We start from the raw sequence: 23,929 nt of genomic DNA, 5'->3' as shown, positions 1-23,929 counted from the left end.
TGGTCTTGCAATTTTACCCGATTATCTTTTGGTGCTGTGAGTTTTCTTCTGTGTGTGTGTGGGAGGGGGGGGGCGGGTGTAGAAAAGATACCCTGTTTGAACAACAGCTATATAACTAATTGTTCAAAGCTTTCAGAAATGTTAGCCATTTTTGTGCATCAAAATGAATCAGTCTAATAGGTGAAAACTTGTGCCAGACCACTTAACACAAGCAGTCACTTTAGCCACCTCAGCCATCCAAGCATGCCTCTGCTCTGACTCAAATTCCCAGTCTGTTACACACTGCGTATGTAGTGTCACCTAGCCATGAACCTCTTACTCAGTGATCCATGATTCCCATAAGAGATCAGGCACAGTGTGCTTCTGTACTGAAAGAAAGGGTCTTTGGACGTCTTCACCTTGCTGACATACATACATATGTGGGGTCTGTTCTTCCAGACATGTTAAAAAAGACAGACACCTTGTTTGACCATGCATAATCTCTTAAATCAGTAATGCTGTATCCTTGCCAAACTGAACCCCTTTTTCGTCAGAAGTTGAAACTTTGCATCATCAGGATAGGCAGCTCTGGTGATATATATATATAGTCCTCCTCACACAATGTCTCAGCAAGTTTCTGAAGAGGCATGTGCATGAAGTGAAGCAAATCCAAGGATTGGAGCGATATTCTTGGTGTTATTCTCTTGGAAAAAAGGACTGTTCAAAGGTACCAGGAGTGACACCGAGTATATCATCCTCCAAACCGAAGCGCTGAATGAGAAAATGAGCACCATACCCATTCAAATTGTGAAAAAAGACAAGTAGGTGCCATGGCAGATGGTAGTTCAAGTTCCATCTATTCTGGTCTGCATTGCGTTACTTCCTCTTTAGATGACAGTGGTCTCTACATAGAGGTTCCACTTCAGCATCCAATGGTAGCCCACAAATATTACACTCAATTGCCTGTTCATACATCGTTCTCCTGTGATTCGGTCATGATAAAAGAGCCAAGATCATGGTAGCCCACATTTGAGTTATCAGTGAGGACTTGTGAGATCCTGTCCCCATAAGCGTCTGCAACCACAGCAGTCCAGTGTGTCTGCAGGACTTGTTTGGTGATCAATAATAGAAAGGGCAGGGGTAGTGCTGCTGCTGGTGTTAGCCCCAGAGTGATGTTGAAGAGATGTTCAATACCATGAAGGTCGATGATGATAGCAAGATGATCCAAGGCATAGCTGCAATGGCAAAGACGCTGGTATCATCAATAATGCCCGCCCCCGGTAGCTGAGTGGTCAGCGCGACAGAATGTCAATCCTAAGGGCCCAGGTTCGATTCCCCGCTGGGTCGGAGATTTTCTCCGCTCAGGGACTGGGTGTTGTGTTGTCCTAATAATCACCATTTCATCCCCATCGACGCGCAAGTCGCCGAAGTGGCACCAAATCAAAAGACTTGCACCCGTCAGTCACACGACATTTACATTTTTTATCATCAACAATATCACATTGATGATGATGATGGATTCGGCTGCGGTGATGGTGTTTGTAGATGCGATGAGTACATCATAGGCAAACTGGTCTGTATGTAAGCGTAATGTAAGCAGTCTCTTCAGTGACCTGTTGCATTTTCTAAGTGTTCGTGGGGACATTGTTATCACAAATTTCATCAGTTTCCCATGCAAGATTTTCGAGCTCAGCAAGCACCACCCTTGGAAAATTATCCCCAATGTAGGATGTTTGAATCTGTTGCGGCTAGAGTCATACAAGCATACAGCTTGATACGATATCATATACAGTATGTGTCATCGTGTGAATGTAGTATGGAAGGCAGAAGGGTTGCCCCCTCAACTCACCACACAAAAAGTAGGAGGCACTCGAAGTTTGTGTATCCAACAAACGGACATCACTCCAGATGGTGGACACTCTGAAACCTTACGAACTTTTTATGCATTTCCACACATACTGGTTCCTGGCTCAAGCAGTCAATGAGGTGCCTTTCATGAACGCTCCCATGGTATATGAGTTGAGGCGTCTATGGCAAAATGCTGTTTATATTCTTGTTTCCTCAGCTGTGCCGAAAAGAACCAGGACACGCTTTCCACTTACATGTAGTGTTACTTCTGGTCCTCAGAGAACAACAACAAACCAACATGTTTTGGTCTAAATTACTTTTTGCTTAACTTCTTTGTTCAACACAGTGTGCTCATGGTCGTCTCCTGGCTTATCATCATCCAGGATGTATACATAAATTGAACAATAAGGGTCCAGTATCTCGAATTTTCGTAGGTCCTGGGGTTGTATAAGGAATTACATGCCTTGAAAATTGCATTGCTCTGCTCAGGATGACCCTATAATTTCTATCGCTAGCCAGAACAGACCATGCAAAGCAAAATATATCTGTCTCGTCTAAATCCTGGACTTTAATGCATGCCTGTTTAGTAGCAATATCTTTCAGAAGAGGGATAAAACTGGACCCCCCCCCCTCCAATAAGTGAATCGTAGACAGGCAAGTATATATCGAAGTAGAGTACATGGCTGAGTACCTCACCAGACCTTCTTTCCTACAGGTTGCAAAATGTCTGAGTATGGCAATCTCGACAAAAGTTCTGAAACACTCTGCAATCAAATTGCCCTGTGACATCACAACAGTTCTCCCCAAAATTTGGACGATACTCTTCTGCTTGTCAGAATCACTGTCCTCTTTCAGGTTTGGATGAGTGCGCAGTGTAGGGCTTTCTTACAGTTAATGGAAGCATACTGTGAGTTGTTGACAATTTTGGGGATCATCCTTTCCAAAACTCCTTGTTAGGCATTGAGAAAAGTGGGAGGATCTTGGTAGTCTGCATTTGAGTTATCAGAGAGGACTTGTGAGATCCTGTCCCCAAAAACGTCTGCAACCACAGCAGTCCAATGTATCTGCAGGACTTATTTGGTGATCCATAACAGAAAGGGCAGGGGTAGTGCTGCTGCTGCTGTTAGCCCCAGAGTGATGTTGAAGAGATCTTCAATACCATGAAGGTCGATGATGATAGCAAGATGATCCAGGGCATAGCTGCAGTCGCAAACAAGCTGGTGTCATCAGCAATACCACATTCATCATGATGATGGATTGGGCTCTGGCGATTGTGCTTGTAGATGCAGTGCGTACATCAAAGACAAACTGGGCAGTATATAAGCGTAATGTAATCAGTCTCTTTAATGACCTGTTGCATTTTCTAGGTGTTCTGCCAATAACTCACAGTCTTTTATTAGCTTTCCCCACAGCATTATGTACACTGCCAGAAAAAAAAATAGTACACCCTTTTAGACGTTTCCAATTCACTCAAGATCTATTGTTGCAACAGTGCATAGGAATACATGAAATGATTACATTTTCAGGGGGTAGGACGTCAAACGAGCCGACTTAGAACAGGACAGGCACCAAAGGACATTTTAAATTCCACTGTCTATACTTTTGCACAGCATACAAATCAAACTTACAGGTGTATGAAACTCTCAAATTTATTTAATTTGTGAAAAATGAATGAGCTGTTACATTTTAAACTTCATATTTAGAAAAAACTCAAATTTTATAGTTAATTATCTCAATTTTACCACAGTTTTTACTAGATTTGGAAAATTCTAGAGTTCCATACACCTGTAAGCAGGATTTGTATGCTCTGCAAAATTAATCGAAGAATCTCTCTTACGTATGAAGAAAAGTCTACCTACAGCAACAAATGCAGCAAACAGTAAGTAAAAAAATGATGAAATTTCACATGTAAAAAAATTTATTTTGTTATGTTTTTGAACTTCCACTGCTATGAGTGTGAATCCTGAAGCCTTCTTGGTCATGCTGACAAAGTTTTATGAATTTATTTGTAAAAGTATAGACAGTGGAAATTAAAATGTCCTGTGGCACCTCTCCTGCTCCAAGTCGGTCCGTTTGACGTCCTACCCCGCTTAGATATGTCACAGTAAACGCATGCGGCTAATGCTATACGAAAATTGGAGCCTCTGGATATTGCAGAATTAAGGTTATAGTCAAAATGCCTTATGTACGTCAAATTCCCCCAATTTCCCCTACTTTCAATTTGATAAGAAGTCGCTTGTGAGTAACGTTGTAAATAGTCTTTTGGAAATAAAAAAAAATGTGAACTGAATTTGGCGTCGTCTGTCGATAGCACTCATTACTTCGTGAAAATAAAGAACTAGCTGTGTTTCACAAGAACGATATTTCCTGAATTCGTGTTTGCTGTTTGCCAGTGAATTATTTTCTTCGGAGTAATCCACAATGTTCGAACATAGTATATGTTCCAAAATACTACTGCAGATTGACGGTAGTGATATATGTCTGTAATTCAAGATTACCCCTATTTTCTTTCCTAAGTATTGGTGTGACCTGTGCAACTTTCCAGTCTTTAAGAATGCTTCTTTCGACAGTTGAGAGACTATATATGATTGCTGAGTGTGGAGCTATGGTAGAGTTTTGATAGAACTTCGTCTTCCGATCTCATGGTGATGCCCACAGGCTCGTATTCAGGCCCTGTACCATAGCAGCTGCCCAATACCTCTGGACGTTGTGCAAGGCCCTCGCTGGCAGATTAAAAAGATTATGCTATCTTCCATTACTATCATTATTATTATTATTGTGGAAGTGGGCACGGAGCGATGTCTGACGTTTACAGTGATGGCTCTCGCACCAGCGAGCGTCTGCAGAAGGTGTGTAACTAAAATATGTATGGTATACTTTGACAGTGGCGCCTGATGAGTGGTTAGTGGGCTACAGACAATGGTCGAGGTGCGCAGAGCTTCTCAAAAGCATCAGTAAATTCCTCTTCTGACTCTGAAGAGCAGAAGCGGCGTTTTAGGGATGGATCATCGTGCGTACATGCATCGAAATACAGGGCGAGTCAAAAGTCCTTGGACACCTTTATAAGTTGGAAGATTAAAGGGAAAATTGAAAGGTGATGATGGGAACATAGGTTTGATGTGGGGCCGCAACTTTTCGAGTGAAAGTCATTCATGGCCGCCATCTTGAAATCCGCCATTCTGGATTCAAGTCTTTTTTTTTTTAATGGCAAGGGGGGGGGGGAGGGTGTATGACACATCAAATAACACTCGCTTGAGCTCTGGAATTTAGTGGTGTAATTTGTTTTTGTCTATCTTGTACAGTTTCGATGTTTATTAACGTTCACCTTATTAATGATCACCTGGAACAAAGAGAGACATGAGTCGGTATCAAGGTAACTTTGAATATTAATAACTTCAAAACTGTACAAGATAGACAAAAACAAATTACACCACTCAATTCCAGAGCTCAAGCGAGTGTTATTTGACGTGTCATACACCCCCTGATTTCAAGATGGCGGTCATGAATGACATTCACTGCAAAAGTTGCAGCCCCACGTCAAACCTATGTTCCCATCATCACATTTCAATTTTCCCTTTAATCTTCCAACTTATGAAGATGTCAAAAATGTTCCCATGTGTGTGAAATCTTATGGGACTTAACTAAAATGGCTCTGAGCACTATGGGACTCAACTGCCGAGGTCATTAGTCCCCTAGAACGTAGAACTAGTTAAACCTAAGGACATCACACACATCCATGCCCGAGGCAGGATTCGAAGCTGCGACCGTAGCGGTCTCGCGGTTCCAGACTGCAGCGCCAGAACCGCGCGGCCACTTCGGCCGGCTGGGACTTAACTGCTAAGGTCATCAGTCCCTAAGCTTACACACTACCTGACCGAAATTATCCTAAGGACAAACACACACACCCATGCCCGAGGGAGGACTCGAACCTCCACCGGGACCAGCCGCACAGTCCATGACTGTAGCGCTCTAGACCGCTCGGCTAATCCCTCGCGGCTATGAAGATGTCCAAGGACTTGTGACTCTCTCTGTATAATCGATTATATCAGAATACCGGAGGAAGCGGTGTGAGATAGCCACCCTGCCTAAAACCACGTGACTAGAGATTAATATACTCGGTTCCTACTGGTTGAAATAAGCAAAGAAATGTGGCATTCTGCCACTAATGTGAGTTGTTTCGGCGCGAGAAAACATTCCAGTCCCAGACTTGCTAGCAGGAACGTCAACATTGCTGACAGTTAGCAGAGATGAAACGGCGTAATGGAAATGATGGTTCAACATCGATCCTGATTTGCTCCAGTAATACTACAATTATGTAAGTAGGATGATTTTATTTCTTATTTTTTCCCATGTTTGTGTGCGCTCATTGTAGCCGCAATCTGATGATTAATTTCTTCCTCTTAACAAATCTCTATTTGCAATGTGAATCGTGTCAGACATAGGGGATATAAAAATGAAAAAGCTGACATACTATGCTTACTTTCATTCCATAATGTCATATGGGACTATTTTTTGGGGTAATTTATCAACCCAAGCTAAAATTTTCCAGGTACAAAAACGTGCAGTAAGAGTTATATGTGGTGTGAATTCAAGAACATCCTGCAGAAGCCTGTTTAGGGAACTAGGGGTACTAACTACTGCTTCCCAATATATTTATTCCTTAATGAAATTTGTCATTAAAACTATATCACTTTTTCAAACCAACAGCTCAATTCATGGAATCAATACTAGAAATGAGAATAATCTTCACAAGGATTTAAAGTCACTTACTCTTGTACAAAAAGGTGTGCATTATTCAGGAATACACATTTTCAATAACTTACCAGCAGCCATAAAAAGCTTAACAGCCAATGAAATTCAGTTTAAGAGAACCCTAAGGGATTTATTGGTGGCCAACTTCTTCTACTCCACTGATGAATTTCTCAGCAGTACCAAGTGATTTGTGTGTGTATAAAGTAAAATCTAACTTCTGCACCATTTCAGTGCAATAATGTGTTCATTGTAAATAAGTGTGTGTGTGTGTGTGTGTGTGTGTGTGTGTGTGTGTAAGTACAATCTAACTCATGCAAAATTTCAGTGCAGTAATATGTTCATTGTAAAAAAGTATTGTAGTAGTTTTTAATTTTAAATTCAGTGCATTAATGCGATCTCAGTAAAAGAGTGTTTGTGAACTGATTCTGTCATATAGTGTTCATTAAAAAAATGACGATCATTACACTTGGGTCCTGTGGAAGGTATATTAGCTTATTTGTTTCAGTTGTAAATATTTATCATGTATTATTGTTTTTTTGACATTTTCTACATCCTGGAGGACATCCTCACTACGGATCAATTGGAATGAAAGTTAATCTAATCTAATCTCTTCTTCCTCTGTTGCGGATGTGATGGGCGTGTGCAGAGTCGGAGATGCACCAGTAACAACTATTCTACGACCTGGCAAGATGATGACGCGTTCATTACGCTTGTCCACCATGTTCTGGACTAGTGCTGTGCTGCGCAGGATCAGTACCAGGTAGCGCTGGTGGAGTTTATAGAAAAAGTTCAAAGAGAGGCAGGTCGTTTTGTACTATCGAGAAATAGGGGAGAGAGTGTCACAGGCATGATACAGGATATGGGGTGGCAATAATTAAAACAAAGGTGTTTTTCGTTGCGGCAGGATCCTCTCATGAAATTTCAATCAGTAACTTTTTCTTCAGAGTGTGAAAATATTTTTTTGACGCCGACCTACGTAGGGGAGAATCATAATAAAAAAAAAGAAAAATCAGAGCTCGCAAGAAAAGATTACAGTGTTCGCATTTCACGTGGTGTTCAAAAGTGGTTCGATGAATCCCCTGCCAGGAAATCCACAATTGTAGATGTAGTATATGATGTAACTAGTCGGCACGTTGCATATTTTTCGGTGAGAAAGTGTACTAAAATTGTGAACCTGACTGATTTCACAAAATAGAGAGACGTCGTAGTTATGATTCACGAAAAAATGTGATTTACTAACTACACTACTGGCCATTAAAATTGCTACACCACGAAGATGACGTGCTACAGACGCGAAATTTAACCGACACAAAGAAGATGCTGTGATATGCAAATGATTAGCTTTTCATAGCATTCACACAAGGTTGGCGCCGGTGGCGACACCTACAACGTGCTGAAATGAGGAAAGTTTCCAACCGATTTCTCATACACAATCAGCAGTTAACCGGCGTTCCCAGGTGAAACGTTGTTGTGATGCCTCGTGTAAGGAGGAGAAATACGTACCATCACGTTTCCGACTTTGATAAAGGTCGGACTGTAGCCTATCGCGATTGCGGTTTGTCGTATCGCGACATTGCTGGTAGCGTTGGTCGAGATCCAATGATTGTTAGCAGAATATGGAATCGGTGGGTTCAGGAGGGTAATACGGAACGCCGTGCTCGATCCCAACGGCCTCGTACCACTAGCAGTCGAGATGACAGACATCTTATCCGCATGGCTGTAACGGATCGTAGAGGCCACGTCTAGATCCCTGAGTCAACAGATGGGGACGTCTGCAAGACAACAACCATCTGCACGAACAGTTCGACGACGTCTGCAGCAGCATGGACTATCAGCTCGGAGACCATCGCTGCGGTTACCCTTGACGCTGCATCACAGACAGGAGCGCCTGCGATGGTGTACTCAACGACGAACCTGGGTGCACGAATGGCAAAACGTCATTTTTTCGGATGAATCCAGGTTACAGCATCGTGATGGTCGCATCCGTGATTGGCGACACCGCGATGAACGCACATTGGAAGCGTGTATTCATCATCGCCGTACTGGCGTATCACCTGGCGTGATGGTATGGGGTACCACTGGTTACACGTCACGCTCACCTTTTGTTCGCACTGACGGCACTTTGAACAGTGGATGTTACATTTCAGATGTGTTACGACCCGTGGATCTACTCTTCATTCGATCCCTGCGAAACCCTACATTTCAGCAGGATAATGCACGACCGCATGTTGCATGTCCTGTACGAGCCTTTCTGGATACAGAAAATGCTGGACTGCTGCCCTGGCCAGCACAGTCTCCAGATCTCTCACCAACTGAAAACGTCTGGTCAATGGTGGCCGAGCAACGGGCTCGTCACAATACGCCAATCACAACTCTTAATGAGCTGTGGTATCGTGTTGAAGCTGCATGGGCAGCTGTACCTGTACATGCCATACAAGCTCTGTTTGACTCAATGTCCAGGCGCATCAAGGCCGTTATTACGGCCAGAGGTGGTTGTTCAGGGTACTGATTTCTCAGGATCTATGCACCCAAATTGCGTGGAAATGTAGTCACATGTCAGTTCTAGTATAATACACTCCTGGAAATGGAAAAAAGAACACATTGACACCGGTGTGTCAGACCCACCATACTTGCTCCGGACACTGCGAGAGGGCTGTACAAGCAATGATCACACGCACGGCACAGCGGACACACCAAGAACCGCGGTGTTGGCCGTCGAATGGCGCTAGCTGCGCAGCATTTGTGCACCGCCGCCGTCAGTGTCAGCCAGTTTGCCGTGGCATACGGAGCTCCATCGCAGTCTTTAACACTGGTAGCATGCCGCGACAGCGTGGACGTGAACCGTATGTGCAGTTGACGGACTTTGAGCGAGGGCGTATTGTGGGCATGCGGGAGGCCGGGTGGACGTACCGCCGAATTGCTCAACACGTGGGGCGTGAGGTCTCCACAGTACATCGATGTTGTCGCCAGTGGTCGGTGGAAGGTGCACGTGCCCGTCGACCTGGGACCGGACCGCAGCGACGCACGGATGCACGCCAAGACCGTAGGATCCTACGCAGTGCCGTAGGGGACCGCACCGCCACTTCCCAGCAAATTAGGGACACTGTTGCTCCTGGGGTATCGGCGAGGACCATTCGCAACCGTCTCCATGAAGCTGGGCTACGGTCCCGCACACCGTTAGGCCGTCTTCCGCTCACGCCCCAACATCGTGCAGCCCGCCTCCAGTGGTGTCGCGACAGGCGTGAATGGAGGGACGAATGGAGACGTGTCGTCTTCAGCGATGAGAGTCGCTTCTGCCTTGGTGCCAATGATGGTCGTATGCGTGTTTGGCGCCGTGCAGGTGAGCGCCACAATCAGGACTGCATACGACCGAGGCACACAAGGCAACACCAGGCATCATGGTGTGGGGAGCGATCTCCTACACTGGCCGTACACCACTGGTGATCGTCGAGGGGACACTGAATAGTGCACGGTACATCCAAACCGTCATCGAACCCATCGTTCTACCATTCCTAGACCGGCAAGGGAACTTGCTGTTCCAACAGGACAATGCACGTCCGCATGTATCCCGTGCCACCCAACGTGCTCTAGAAGGTGTAAGTCAACTACCCTGGCCAGCAAGATCTCCGGATCTGTCCCCCATTGAGCATGTTTGGGACTGGATGAAGCGTCGTCTCACGCGGTCTGCACGTCCAGCACGAACGCTGATCCAACTGAGGCGCCAGGTGGAAATGGCATGGCAAGCCGTTCCACAGGACTACATCCAGCATCTCTACGATCGTCTCCATGGGAGAATAGCAGCCTGCATTGCTGCGAAAGGTGGATATACACTGTACTAGTGCCGACATTGTGCATGCTCTGTTGCCTGTGTCTATGTGCCTGTGGTTCTGTCAGTGTGATCATGTGATGTATCTGACCCCAGGAATGTGTCAATAAAGTTTCCCCTTCCTGGGACAATGAATTCACGGTGTTCTTATTTCAATTTCCAGGAGTGTATATTTGTCCAATGAATACCCGTTAATCATCTGCATTTCTTCTTGGTGTATCAATTTTAATGGCCAGTAGTGTAGCTTCAGAATGATCTTGTATGCCTCAATGTAAAAAAATAAAATACAACAAAAAACATTTTTGTGGCGAGTTTGGCGTATTTAACCTATAACTGAAAATGTTTCAGATTTTTTTGACTTATGCCCTATCCACGAGAATTATTACACCTAGGATCTGTGGAAAGAACATTAGCATATCCACTTTTTTGTAAACACATGTGATGTGTTCTTGTTTTATAACATGTTCTACATCCTTGAGGATCTCCTCACTATGGATGTGGCAACAAAAAACTTTATTTAATCTAATTCATTAGCGTGCGCTATCGCCTACAAAAATATTGTATCTCTTGCACAACTGCGTCTTCCCTTCTCTCCATTGCGCCTTTCCCCTCCCAACAGGCCACCCCCCCCCCTGCAATGCTGATTATCCAGCCCCCAACTTCCCTCCCCCTCCCCACCCCCCTCGGCCAGCGAACATAACCCCCAACTATCTGTGAGAACGGTATTCTGCAGAAAGCGGTACACGCTTCCCTGTGAGTAACGAACTCAATTGGCTTTTATTAAATCGGACGGCCGATACACACACACTCACATACACACACACACACACACTCATACATACACACACACACACTCATACATACACACATACACATATATATATACTAGCTTGACGCGAAAAAGGGCTGAAAGGCACACGCTGCTGGCGCATGGTGTTGTCCTGCTACCCGGAAAAAAATATAAAAAGTTAAATAATACTGAGTTCGAATTTAATAAAGCCGGGGTCTAGTGTAATTAGCAGAGAAATCCTTTCTCCCCTTGCGAGGGAAAAACAATAGCCGGGAAAACATAACAGAACAAAGATGAAAACGAAACTCGCCTCTATCACTGAGGGAAAATTAATTACTGCGTCAGGAGGGTAGCTTGTTGTGCCGAGGAACTGGGTGTTGGGCGAGCTGGCGGTGGAGGGAGAGGGGGAGAAGAGGGGGACGGGCAGATTGCTGAGGGAGGCACGAATTTTTCGGACATTCGAGCCAGACGTGTGGCCCCTCGGTAGACGCACCACAAGCTTCGCGGAAATGTACGCATCTTCCACTGCGTCCATTCTAGCTGGTAAATAATTAAGACATGGGTCCAAATTTCAGTGTGTTACACTCTTCAAGTTTAAATGCAGCCCAGTACAGATCACTGGTCGTCTTAGGTTTCAGCTACAATTATTTTTGCATGTTCCCTACGCATGTGTCCGCATCCTGTAACTGCATTTTTTATCTTTCTGTACAATGTATTTGTAGAACCTGTTCTGCAAAGAAGAAAGACAAAAGACAGGCAAATAAAACACACCCTGCTTTGTCCAGTGGCCTCGATACTACCTGGACGCAGAACTCTGATTTCTGGGCACAGAACTTACACGTTCTTGTAGATTCCTGTGCTTTGCCATACCGAGTGAGGTAGCGCAGTGGCTAGAAAAACTGGCATTGTATTCGGAAGGACGACGGTTCGAATTCGTGTCCTGCCATCCAGATTTAGGTTTTCCGTGAGTTCTCTAAATCTGTCCAGCCAAATGTCTGGATGATTCCTTTAACAAAGGGCACGGCTGATTTCTTTTCCCATCCTTGAAAGATCCGATCTCGTGCTTCATCTCTAATCACGTTGATGTCGGTGGGATATTAAATCCTAATCTCCATTTTTTTTTGTCTGCCATATCGTAGTTGGGCAAAAACATTCCATCGGTCTGTACGTGATTAAGGATTGAGATTATAAACTCTGTGTCATGGACTATAACAGTAACTAAAGCAGGCAAATATCAGATTAGCAGGATTAGACTTTTTACGTGAGAGGTTACCTGAACAGGGCTGCTACTCAAAACTCGGAGCACTAATATTCACTTTTTACAACTGCTACGGCGTTACGATTAACCCCATATTTAACAATCAGCTCTACTCAGTTGTCGGCAAGTCAAATCAAACTTTATTGGTGCACAGATAAATATACAGAACCATTGAAAGCTGATGTTTGTAATGCGCCAAAAATTTTTGTTACGATTATTTCGCTTCTCATTATGTAATAGAGCCGACTCAACTTAGTCTCGACAAGGAAATGGATGTTGAAACTTTGTAAAAGATATGTCTTAATGTGTATTCCTTTAACATGTTATAGTATCTAAAGACCGAGCGAAAAATCTGACGAAAAGCAGGTCGCAGTCAGAGATTGGAAAAGAGCACAGGTAGTCCCAGCCTACAAGAAGGGTCGTCGAGCAGATGCGCAAAACTATAGACCTATATCTCTGACGTCGATCTGTTGTAGAATTTTAGAACATGTTTTTTGCTCGCGTATCATGTCGTTTCTGGAAACCCAGAATCTACTCTGTAGGAATCAACATGGATTCCGCAAACAGCGATCGTGTGAGACCCAACTCGCTTTATTTGTTCATGAGACCCAGAAAATATTAGACACAGGCTCCCAGATAGATGCTATTTCCCTTGACTTCCGGAAGGCGTTCGATACAGTTCCGCACCGTCGCCTGATAAACAAAGTAAGAGCCTACGGAATATCAGACCAGCTGTGTAGCTGGATTGAAGAGTTTTTAGTAAACAGAACACAGCATGTTGTTCTCAATGGAGAGACGTCTACAGACGTTAAATAACCTCTGGCGTGCCACAGGGAACTGTTACGGGACCATTGCTTTTCACATTATATATAAATGACCTAGTAGATAGTGTCGGAAGTTCCATGCGGCTTTTCGCGGATGATGCTGTAGTATACAGAGAAGTTGCAGCATTAGAAAATTGTAGCGAAATGCAGGAAGATCTGCAGCGGATAGGCACTTGGTGCAGGGAGTGGCAACTGACCCGTAACATAGACAAATGTAATGTATTGCGAATACATAGAAAGAAGGATCTTTTATTGTATGATTATATGATAGCGCAACAAACACTGGTAGCAGTTACTTCTGTAAAATATCTGGGAGTATGCGTGCGGAACGATTTGAAGTGGAATATATATACCAGGTTGAGATTCATTGGGAGAGTCCTTAGAAAATTTAGTCCATCAACAAAGGAGGTGGCTTACAAAACACTCGTTCGACCTGTACTTGAGTATTGCTCATCAGTGTGGGATCCGTACCAGATCGGGTTGACGGAGGAGATAGAGAAGATCCAAAGAAGAGCGGCACGTTTCGTCACAGGGTTATTTGGTAAGCGTGATAGCGTTACGGAGATGTTTAGCAAACTCAAGTGGCAGACTCTGCAAGAGAGGTGCTCTGCATCGCGGTGTAGCTTGCTGTCCAGGTTTCGAGAGGGTGCGTTTCTGGATGAGGTATCGAATATATTACTTCCCCCTGCTCATACCTCCCGAGGAGATCACGAATTTAAAGTTAGAGAGTTTCGAGCGCGCACGGAGGCTTTCCGGCAGTCTTTCTTCCCGCGATCCATACGCGACTGGAACAGGAAAGGGAGGTTATGACAGTGGCACGTAAAGTGCCCTCCGCCACACACCGTTGGGTGGCTTGCGGAGTATAAGTGTAGATGAACATGTAGATGTAGATGCTCCATCACCAGAACGAGTGGGTAGCAGCGCGAGTCAGCAAAGCTACAACTACTGCAGCTGGCCACCAGAAACGTTACCGAAGGCCACGAAGAATGAACTAAACATCTACAAGGGATAATCACCGTTCTAAGATTGTTCGAAAAATGCTTCTTAGTTCGATCCTCGATGAAAGAAGAGTAAGTAGTAGCTAGACGGGTAACGGTCGGTCGCAGTGGTGCTTAACAGGAGACTGACGTGTCATAGTTTGTTTCTGAATTCTCGCTCGGCATCAGTAATAATATACTCAGACTAGTTAATTGAAATTAATTTGTTCAAGATTCGGCAGCAAATCTTGAGGTCGGGAGATTAATCGACTGGATTTGTGCTGGTGTCTGGGTGGTAGCCCAACATGACTATTATAAGAGCGCTTGATAATTTATATTCGGAAGATAGTTAGGTTGGCGTCCGTGTAACGCTACGCACTGTGGATTATAAGTACGGAAATACCGTACGCGATTACATGGTAGATCTGTTGATAAATTTTGAAGAATAGTTGGTCGTACTGGTCATTAGATGTTGTGGAGATTTCTTTTCTTTGGTTAGAGATTTATGTGAATATTGGAGAATTCATCCGTTAACTATCCAGTATTTTGGATAGTTGGAGTATTGATCGCGTGCACTATGGAAGGTGTGGGTGTAAAGGAATACAGGGTGAGTATTGGCCAATTAGGATTGCTATTATTGCGTGTTCCAAGGTATTTGAACAACGCTTGAGAACGCCTCGACCACTTACTGAGGTGAGACTTGCAGTTTTGAGATCCGAACGGCGCAATTTTACGTCACTGTACGTTAATATACTGTACCATATATCGCGATTGTCTTTGGAAACAGACTATCTTCCTATATTCTGATGAGTCAAGGCAGAAAATGATCCAATCAAGAACCATTTAAAGGAGGGACGAACGATGATTATCTTTTACGATTCAAGTGTTGTAATTGATTTAGTAACTTCAAGGGGTAGTGGGTAAGCGAATGTCAATGCGTGACGAAGTCTGAATTTTGCTAAAATCTTAAAATAGAATACAAAGTGGAGGTGACACTTTAGTTTTTTGTTTATGTGTTTTTTCTAGTTTGTTTTCCGATTCGAAGGGGAACAGTTTATAAACAGCACTTGAACCAACAACTGTATTCCGTGACCACTGAGATTTTCGAAATAAAAATAAAGTTGTTTAACTATGTAACAGTTTAAAACTCTATTCTGCATACGTAACTTCTAGTACAGAGAAAGTACTGAAGAAAGTTTTCTTTCTTTTAATAAAGAGGAAGAACGAGATAAAGAGGCTAAGATAAAGAAAGAAAGAGAGGGAAAAGGCGATTTTTTCAGAGTTGCTTTAGGGAAAGTTAATTAAAATAGAGTTAATCCCATTTATTGGACTTGGCAAGGGCCAAGAATATAATACAATACGTAAACGTAGAAAACCAAAGATTTAGCTATACCTTATTTAAGACATATACAATAATAACCACAGTCTAACATATCAGTCGTGACACTCACTGCTGTAACAGTTATTACCATTTGACAGCTGGAGTGACACTAGTGCTCCAAGCGGCGAGAAAGGAGAACTTCAGATACGTCGTAACCTTAACGTTTGTTTTGCATCCCTTTCCTACTTCATTTACGAAATACTTGAATTATTTTTTTGCCTCCAAGAATCTGTTTATTATCAGAAGACACAGATGTTTCTAAAAATGATTCTAAAATAAGTGCAAGTAGGGATAAAAATCATGAATCCAGTGGTAAATTACAACAGATTCGTGAAGAAACACCTGTAACGTTAGCTAGAACTGCAACTTACCACATTGATATCAACGGAATAGAAACAAATATATTCACACATAAAGAGGCACAGACATGTACCTCTATGTGCAAAAGCGATAGACGCCCCATTTGTTGTTGGATAGGCCTACTGTGCTTTAGTCATTGTCGCCTGTTGCCACAAGTAAGGCCATCATCTTTGTATTATTCTAAGTGGGACGAGCAACTGCCAGATAGTAGGAGAAATATACTCTGAGTGTAAGCCCCAAGTCCTCAAAGCCAATAACACTGTCAGAAGTGCTGTCACATGTTATGTTTGCCATTAGAGACTTTTCATCCAGTGACATATGCACTAGTTTATCAGCACTGGCGAAATTCTGTACCTTCCGCACTGAAAGATGGAACATATTGTCACTTATCCCAAATTTTATTTTTATGCCTTCCATATACCTTTGTAATGCACGCACTGATGGAAATATAAAACAGCAAACAGCTTATTTTTGTCTTTCCATCTTGCGGATGGCACACTAACATCACTTAACAACAAGTCAAGGGCATCTTTTTTTAAAAAAAAAAATCGGGATCACATAGTCTTCAAAATTTGTTTGTCCTTCTCCACTTGATCCTTCTGATACAGTTTCTGTTGCTATCTGCACTTAAAATGATAGGCATTTTCCTTGTCCCGTAACAGTTTTGTACGAAGTCTTGCGATCTGCATATTCTGATACTCCACACTCTTTTTCTAGACACAAATAACCACACTTAATTTTACCACTTCATCGTCACAGCTGGTCTGTGTTGGCGATTCAGATGAATCTAGCACTGATATATGGAGAGTTAAAATGGCTGCTTCTGTGCCATAGGGGCGTTGTACAGCTTTAGACGGATTGTCTAACCTTTGTGGCAGTTTCCTCTTCATCATCAGTTGAGATGGCTTATTTGAAATGTCAGTGTGGTTAACTGCATTCCACGTGAGTTTATTATTGCCTGCATTCATGAACTGGTTTTGTTCGACGTGTAGCGGACAAAACATTATTATAAAGGTAAACAGGATCTTTCTTCATAAGGTGTTATCGTCTGCTATTCACTATCCATCTTCTACTCCTAACACGAAACATTAATCATCAATATACACGTAGTTTGCAAGCGAATCCTGACGATACAGTTTAGTAACATGATGGTATATACCTCTCAGGGTTCTTAGGAAACCTAAAAAAAAAGAGAGATTTGGTATCTTCTTCTTGTTGTTGCTGCAATTTATTGCAATACGCTACAATTCCATTTGTTAAAATCATTGTACAAAACAAAATAAACAACTACTATTCGCTTTCGCCGAACTCAACAGTTTAACTTGCTGGCCGCTTGGCACGCTTCTGGAGCAGTAGGCAACAAAATCGAGACGAAGTGTTGCGACTGTTATGTTAGACTGTGTAACAACTGTATTGAGTCAAACTTGGCCAAAAGAACGCACCAGACCAATTATTATTTTTGATGCAAGTACAAATTACTTGCAGTAACATAAAAATATATAAAGTTATTGTTTTTATTTTGTTCTCAATAGAACGTTATTAATCATGATAAAGTGTAAGAGTTTCTTTTTATTATTTATAAACGCGAAAGTTGTTTATATATAACAGAAACATGTTTTATATAAGTTGGACGAAGTACTGAAGAAGTGTTTGGTATATTGTTGTTTTGTAATTGTTTTATTTTATATTTTTGTTGAGGAAATTGCTTCTTCTAGTACTATGCGATAAATCTATATTGATTCTTTTATTTTTACAACAACATCACTCTGTTTCGCGTTATAGATGAACAGTTTTTCGTTGCTCTCAATACTCTTTATTTTTAAATAATAGACAGGAGGGTAACTTTGTAGAACAAAAATGTTCTGCAGATTAGCCGGCCGTTTATATATCCTCACTCAGTTTCTAGACGATTCAGTGCTGCCGGCTTTAAGGCGAATCTAGCAAGACACTTACCGCATCTGTAAAGAAAGAGATCGTTATGAGGTAACGCCCGGTAAGTGTGCAACACACCTGGCATACAGATAACGTTGGTATTATATTTTCCCTGTTTCACACTGGAGTACTGTAGACTGTCATACGTAAGTGTAGGCTACAGTTTAGACTGACCACAGCTGCTAGGGGGGGGGGGGGGGTTGGGTATCAATGATCTGCTACTAAACATGACAGTGACTGGCCAAATATCTCACGAAATAAACGTCAAACGAAAAAACTACAAAGAACGAAACTTGTCTAGCTTGAATGGGGAAAGCAGATGGCGGTGTGGTTGGCCCGCTAGGTGGGGCGCTGCCATAGGTCAAACGGAAATTAACTTCGTTTTTTTAAATAGGAACCCCCTTTTTTTATTACTATTCGTGTAGTACGTAAAGAAATATGAATGTTTTAGTTGGACCACTTTTTTCGCTTTGTGATAGATGGCGCTGTAATAGTCACAAACATATGGCTCACAATTTTAGACGAACAGTTGGTAACAGGTAGGTTTTTTAAATTAAAATACAGAACGTAGGTACGTTTGAACATTTTATTTCGGTTGTTCGACTGTGATACATGTACCTTTGTGAACTTATCATTTCTGAGAACACATGCTGTTACAGGGTGATTACCTGTAAATACCACATGAATGCAATAAATGCTCAAAATGATGTCCGTCAACCTCAATGCATTTGGCAATATGTGTAACGACATTCCTCTTAACAGCGAGTAGTTCACCTTCCGTAATGTTCGCACATGCACTGACAATGCGCTGACGCGTGTTGTCAGGCGTTGTCGGTGGATCACGATAGCAAATATCCTTCAACTTTCCCCACAGAAAGAAATTCAGGGCCGTCATACCCAGTGAACGTGCGGGCCATGGTATGGTGCTCTGACGACCAATCCACCTGTCGTGAAATATGCTATTCAATACCGCTTCAACCGCACGCGAGCTATGTGCCGGACATACATAATGTTGGAAGTACATCGCCATTCTGTCATGCAGTGAAACATCTTGTAGTAACATCGGTAGAACATTACGTAGGAAGTCAGTATACATTGCACCATTTAGATTGCCATCGATAAAATGGGGGCCAATTATCCTTCCTCCCATTACCCGCACCATACATTAACCCGCCAAGGTCGCTGAAGTTCCACTTTTCGCAGTCATCGTGGATTTTCCGTTGCACAATAGCGCATATTATGCCGGTTTACGTTACCGCTGTTGGTGAATGACGCTTCGTCGCTAAATACACTCCTGGAAATGGAAAAAAGAACACATTGACACCGGTGTGTCAGACCCACCATACTTGCTCCGGACACTGCGAGAGGGCTGTACAAGCAATGATCACACGCACGGCACAGCGGACACACCAGGAACCGCGGTGTTGGCCGTCGAATGGCGCTAGCTGCGCAGCATTTGTGCACCGCCGCCGTCAGTGTCAGCCAGTTTGCCGTGGCATATGGAGCTCCATCGCAGTCTTTAACAGTGGTAGCATGCCGCGACAGCGTGGACGTGAACCGTATGTGCAGTTGACGGACTTTGAGCGAGGGCGTATAGTGGGCATGCGGGAGGCCGGGTGGACGTACCGCCGAATTGCTCAACACGTGGGGCGTGAGGTCTCCACAGTACATCGATGTTGTCGCCAGTGGTCGGCGGAAGGTGCACGTGCCCGTCGACCTGGGACCGGACCGCAGCGACGCACGGATGTACGCCAAGATCGTAGGATCCTACGCAGTGCCGTAGGGGACCGCACCGCCACTTCCCAGCAAATTAGGGACACTGTTGCTCCTGGGGTATCGGCGAGGACCATTCGCAACCGTCTCCATGAAGCTGGGCTACGGTCCCGCACACCGTTAGGCCGTCTTCCGCTCACGCCCCAACATCGTGCAGCCCGCCTCCAGTGGTGTCGCGACAGGCGTGAATGGAGGGACGAATGGAGACGTGTCGTCTTCAGCGATGAGAGTCGCTTCTGCCTTGGTGCCAATGATGGTCGTATGCGTGTTTGGCGCCGTGCAGGGGAGCGCCACAATCAGGACTGCATACGACCGAGGCACACAGGGCCAACACCCGGCATCATGGTGTGGGGAGCGATATCCTACACTGGCCGTACACCACTGGTGATCGTCGAGGGGACACTGAATAGTGCACGGTACATCCAAACCGTCATCGAACCCATCTTCTACCATTCCTAGACCGGAAAGGGAACTTGCTGTTCCAACAGGACAATGCACGTCCGCATGCATCCCGTGCCACCCAACGTGCTCTAGAAGGTGTAAGTCAACTACCCTGGCCAGCAAGATCTCCGGATCTGTCCCGCATTGAGCATGTTTGGGACTGGATGAAGCGTCGTCTCACGCGGTCTGCACGTCCAGCACGAACGCTGGTCCAACTGAGGCGCCAGGTGGAAATAGCATGGCAAGCCGTTCCACAGGACTACATCCAGCATCTCTACGATCGTCTCCATGGGAGAATAGCAGCCTGCATTGCTGCCTGTGAACCTGTCAGTGTGATCATGTGATGTATCTGACCCCAGGAATGTGTCAATAAAGTTTCCCCTTCCTGGGACAATGAATTCACGGTGTTCTTATTTCAATTTCCAGGAGTGTAGAACGCGTGCAAAAAATCTGTCATCGTCCCGTAATTTCTCTTGTGCCCAGTGGCAGAACTGTACACGACGTTCAGAGTCGTCCCCATGCAATTCCTGGTGCATATGGTACGGGTGCAATCGATGTTGATGTAGCATTCTCAACACCAACGTTTTTTGAGATTCCCGATTCTCGCGCAATTTATCTGCTACTGATGTGCGAATTAGCCATGACAGCAGCTAAAACACCTACTTGGGCATCATCATTTGTTGCTGGTCGTGGTTCACATGTGGCTGAACACTTCCTGTTTCCTTAAATAACGTAACTATCCGGCGAACGGTCCGGACACTTTGATGATGTCGTCCAGGATACCGAGCAGCATACATAGCACACGCCCGTTGGGCATTTGGATCACAACAGCCATACATCAACACGTTATCGACCTTTTCCGCAATTGGCAAACGGTCCATTTTAACACGGGTAATGTATCACGAAGCAAATACTGTCCACACTGGCGGAGTGTTACGTGATACCACGTACTTATACGTTTGTGACTATTACAGCGCCATCTATCACAAAGCGAAAAAAGTGGTCCAACTGAAACATTCATATTTCTTTACGTACTACACGAATATGTAATAAAAATTGGGGTTCCTATTTTTAAAAACGCAGTTGATATCCGTTTGACCTGTGGCAGCGCCATCTGGCGATCCAACCATAGCGCCATCTGGTTTCCCCCTTCAAGGTAAACGAGTTTCGTTGTTTGTAGTTTATTCGTTTGATGCTTATTTCTTGAGATATATGGCCCGGTCACTATCAGTGGAGCATCCTGAATACACCATGTAGCCCACGCACGCCGCCCTCCGTTGACATTAGTTAATCCCAGGTACTAAGGTGCTGAAAGGTTTGGCTAAGCAGAACAGTGAAAGGGACTCCACACCACCAGGGAGAAGACACTACTAAACGTTAAGACCAGCGCTTGAAAACAAATCCTTTACAGCTATAACTGGTGCTACAGCTCATCGCTTGCTGTAGGACAAGTGTTGGATTCGGTTCCTGGGCTTGCGAAAGGTGTCTGTGTAGAAGAATGTTTGTCCTTCATCAAAACAATACGCAGAAGGTCCAAGGCATATTAATTATCTGTTTCGAACCATGTAAACATACGACAGCTAATTCGTTAACAACACATGATGCACCAATTCGTGCTTCACAATTGTCTGCATAACATAAATGGTATAATATCTTCGATTGCAATGAAGAACAATGAATGTAATGAACATAGTAAATGATGTTACTTCAAACCTATGTTATAGACTGACAGAACTTTGTAATTTCATTATTCAAACTGCACACGTTCAAATGCATTTCCACCTTGTTGGGGGCATTGATGTAAGCGCTTCTCGGTGTTAGGATAGACATCTCTTAACATTGCTGCAGATGCTGTACAAGCATGGCGTATACGTTCTTTTACACATCTGGATTTTCCGGTTCCGTTTCGAAACCCATAAGAAAAGATAGAAGAGTGTTAAATCAGAGATCTCACTGACCATCAAATGCAACCACCACGACCTATCCATCGTTCAGGGTACACATTGTTGAAATATCCCCTAATCCCCCTACAACAATGGAGTGGTGCGCCATCACACTAAACCAGTGCCTCACACTAGCTGAACTTCTAGGACATGCCCAACATACAGCTCATTCTGTAGGAATTGCAAATACAGCAGACTAGTTAGTCTGGGAGCCAAAAAAACTGGTCCAATGATGTGGTCTCCTAGAATGCCGCACCGTACGTTAACGTCCCAGCGCGCTTGCGTGTGATGTGGTCGCAATCAGTGAGGATTTGCAGGAGAGCATTAATGTAGATAGAGTCTATTGACAGTGCCGTCATTCGCAGAATAGCATTCATCTCCACATAAAATCTGCCTGATGAAATCCGTATTTACGGCTACTTTATTTAGGAGGCGTCTGAAGAACGATATCCGAGTTTGTAAATCGTTTCCATATAGCAGTTACTGTAGGTACAGGTTAAAGGGATGCCATTTTCGATGCTCCAGAGTCCTCTGTACCGAAGTCCTCGGTATTTCCAGGTCCGCTGCACCTCTTCTTTGTCCTAATTACGATGAGAGATAGATACCGCTGGGCGATAGCTAATGACTTTCATAATATTACAAATAATTACCATAATACTGTTATTGTTGTTATTATTATAGGTATAAATAATACTGCAACCTGAATACAATAGCACGATAACAATTTCGTTTATACTACACTGTACGTACGCGTTATTTTCATTTACGCTATGCTTACCGTGCAGAGATGTGTTCCAAAATAATCAGTATCGTACCAGGTAATATCGTGTGCGCCGCGGACTGGTCTTTCCACGACACGTACCTGGAAAGCTCCCTCGGTTCTAAAACGCATCTCTGTAAGTCTAAAAATAAGCACAGAAGGTAGATATCGCGTTGGAAAACGTGGGTACAGTGTTCGGGCCTCAGCTGCAGTAGCATATCGCTGTAGTCTTCGCTGGAGTACATAGCAGTTGTTACCTGTTTGACTGTAAGAACTGACCCGAACTACAAACAGACGGCCACGCGGCCTTTTCAGACAGGAACCAGGAGAAAAACGCACGCAGATGGCGACTGTGCTCGATGGAGGTTCGCTTGTGAGTGCACTTCCCCATTGGGCAGCAGTTGTGAGGCAACCCGTCCTGCGCTAATGTAAGCACGAAACATAAAACTACAGAGGACAGCTTACGTGGGCCACCTGGGGATTCTTTGTTAGCTGTTGTGTACATAGTTCCGCGTAGTCAGCGCGTACACAACTTTCCCACTAGAGCGCGCCCCGCTAAGCACAACAGCGCAGGCGCGGCGCTCGTCCGTCTCCGCACTACGATATGGCGCTATCTTAGAGACGGACCAAATTCTGCTTCCGACAATCCGCGTATTAATATGTCACGCAGCCAATGAGATTGCTGCTAACGTAGAACCTTTTCTCCTTGCGGATCACACTCGTGCAGTGATACATGAACACGCGAGGTATTATAACGAGTGTACAGACCTCCGATTAGTCAGTCTGCAGTCAAGTTTCGGTCTGCGCCTAAGAACATTATCGTATTCCTGTACATAGCCATGAAGAGAAATGTATAGACACTTTGTCAAGTATCAGAGATATGTGAGAATAAGATTAACGTACCAAGACCAAAGGAACTTCAGATTGTCAATTGTAAACAGCATCCAGAATCAAGTTACGTAATATCTATGATTTTTATTATTTTAATAAATGTGTGTGAAAATTAATCAAGTTCTGTTTAAAGTTGGTCACCGTCAATCTGCTACTCTAAGCGTGCAAGTGGCATTTCTATCGTCTGACCTAAC

Source organism: Schistocerca piceifrons, chromosome 8 (genome assembly GCF_021461385.2).
Source record: "Schistocerca piceifrons isolate TAMUIC-IGC-003096 chromosome 8, iqSchPice1.1, whole genome shotgun sequence".
Taxonomy (NCBI): domain Eukaryota; kingdom Metazoa; phylum Arthropoda; class Insecta; order Orthoptera; family Acrididae; genus Schistocerca; species Schistocerca piceifrons.
The sequence above is the reverse complement of the archived record's forward strand: the minus strand, read 5'-3'. Positions refer to the sequence as shown.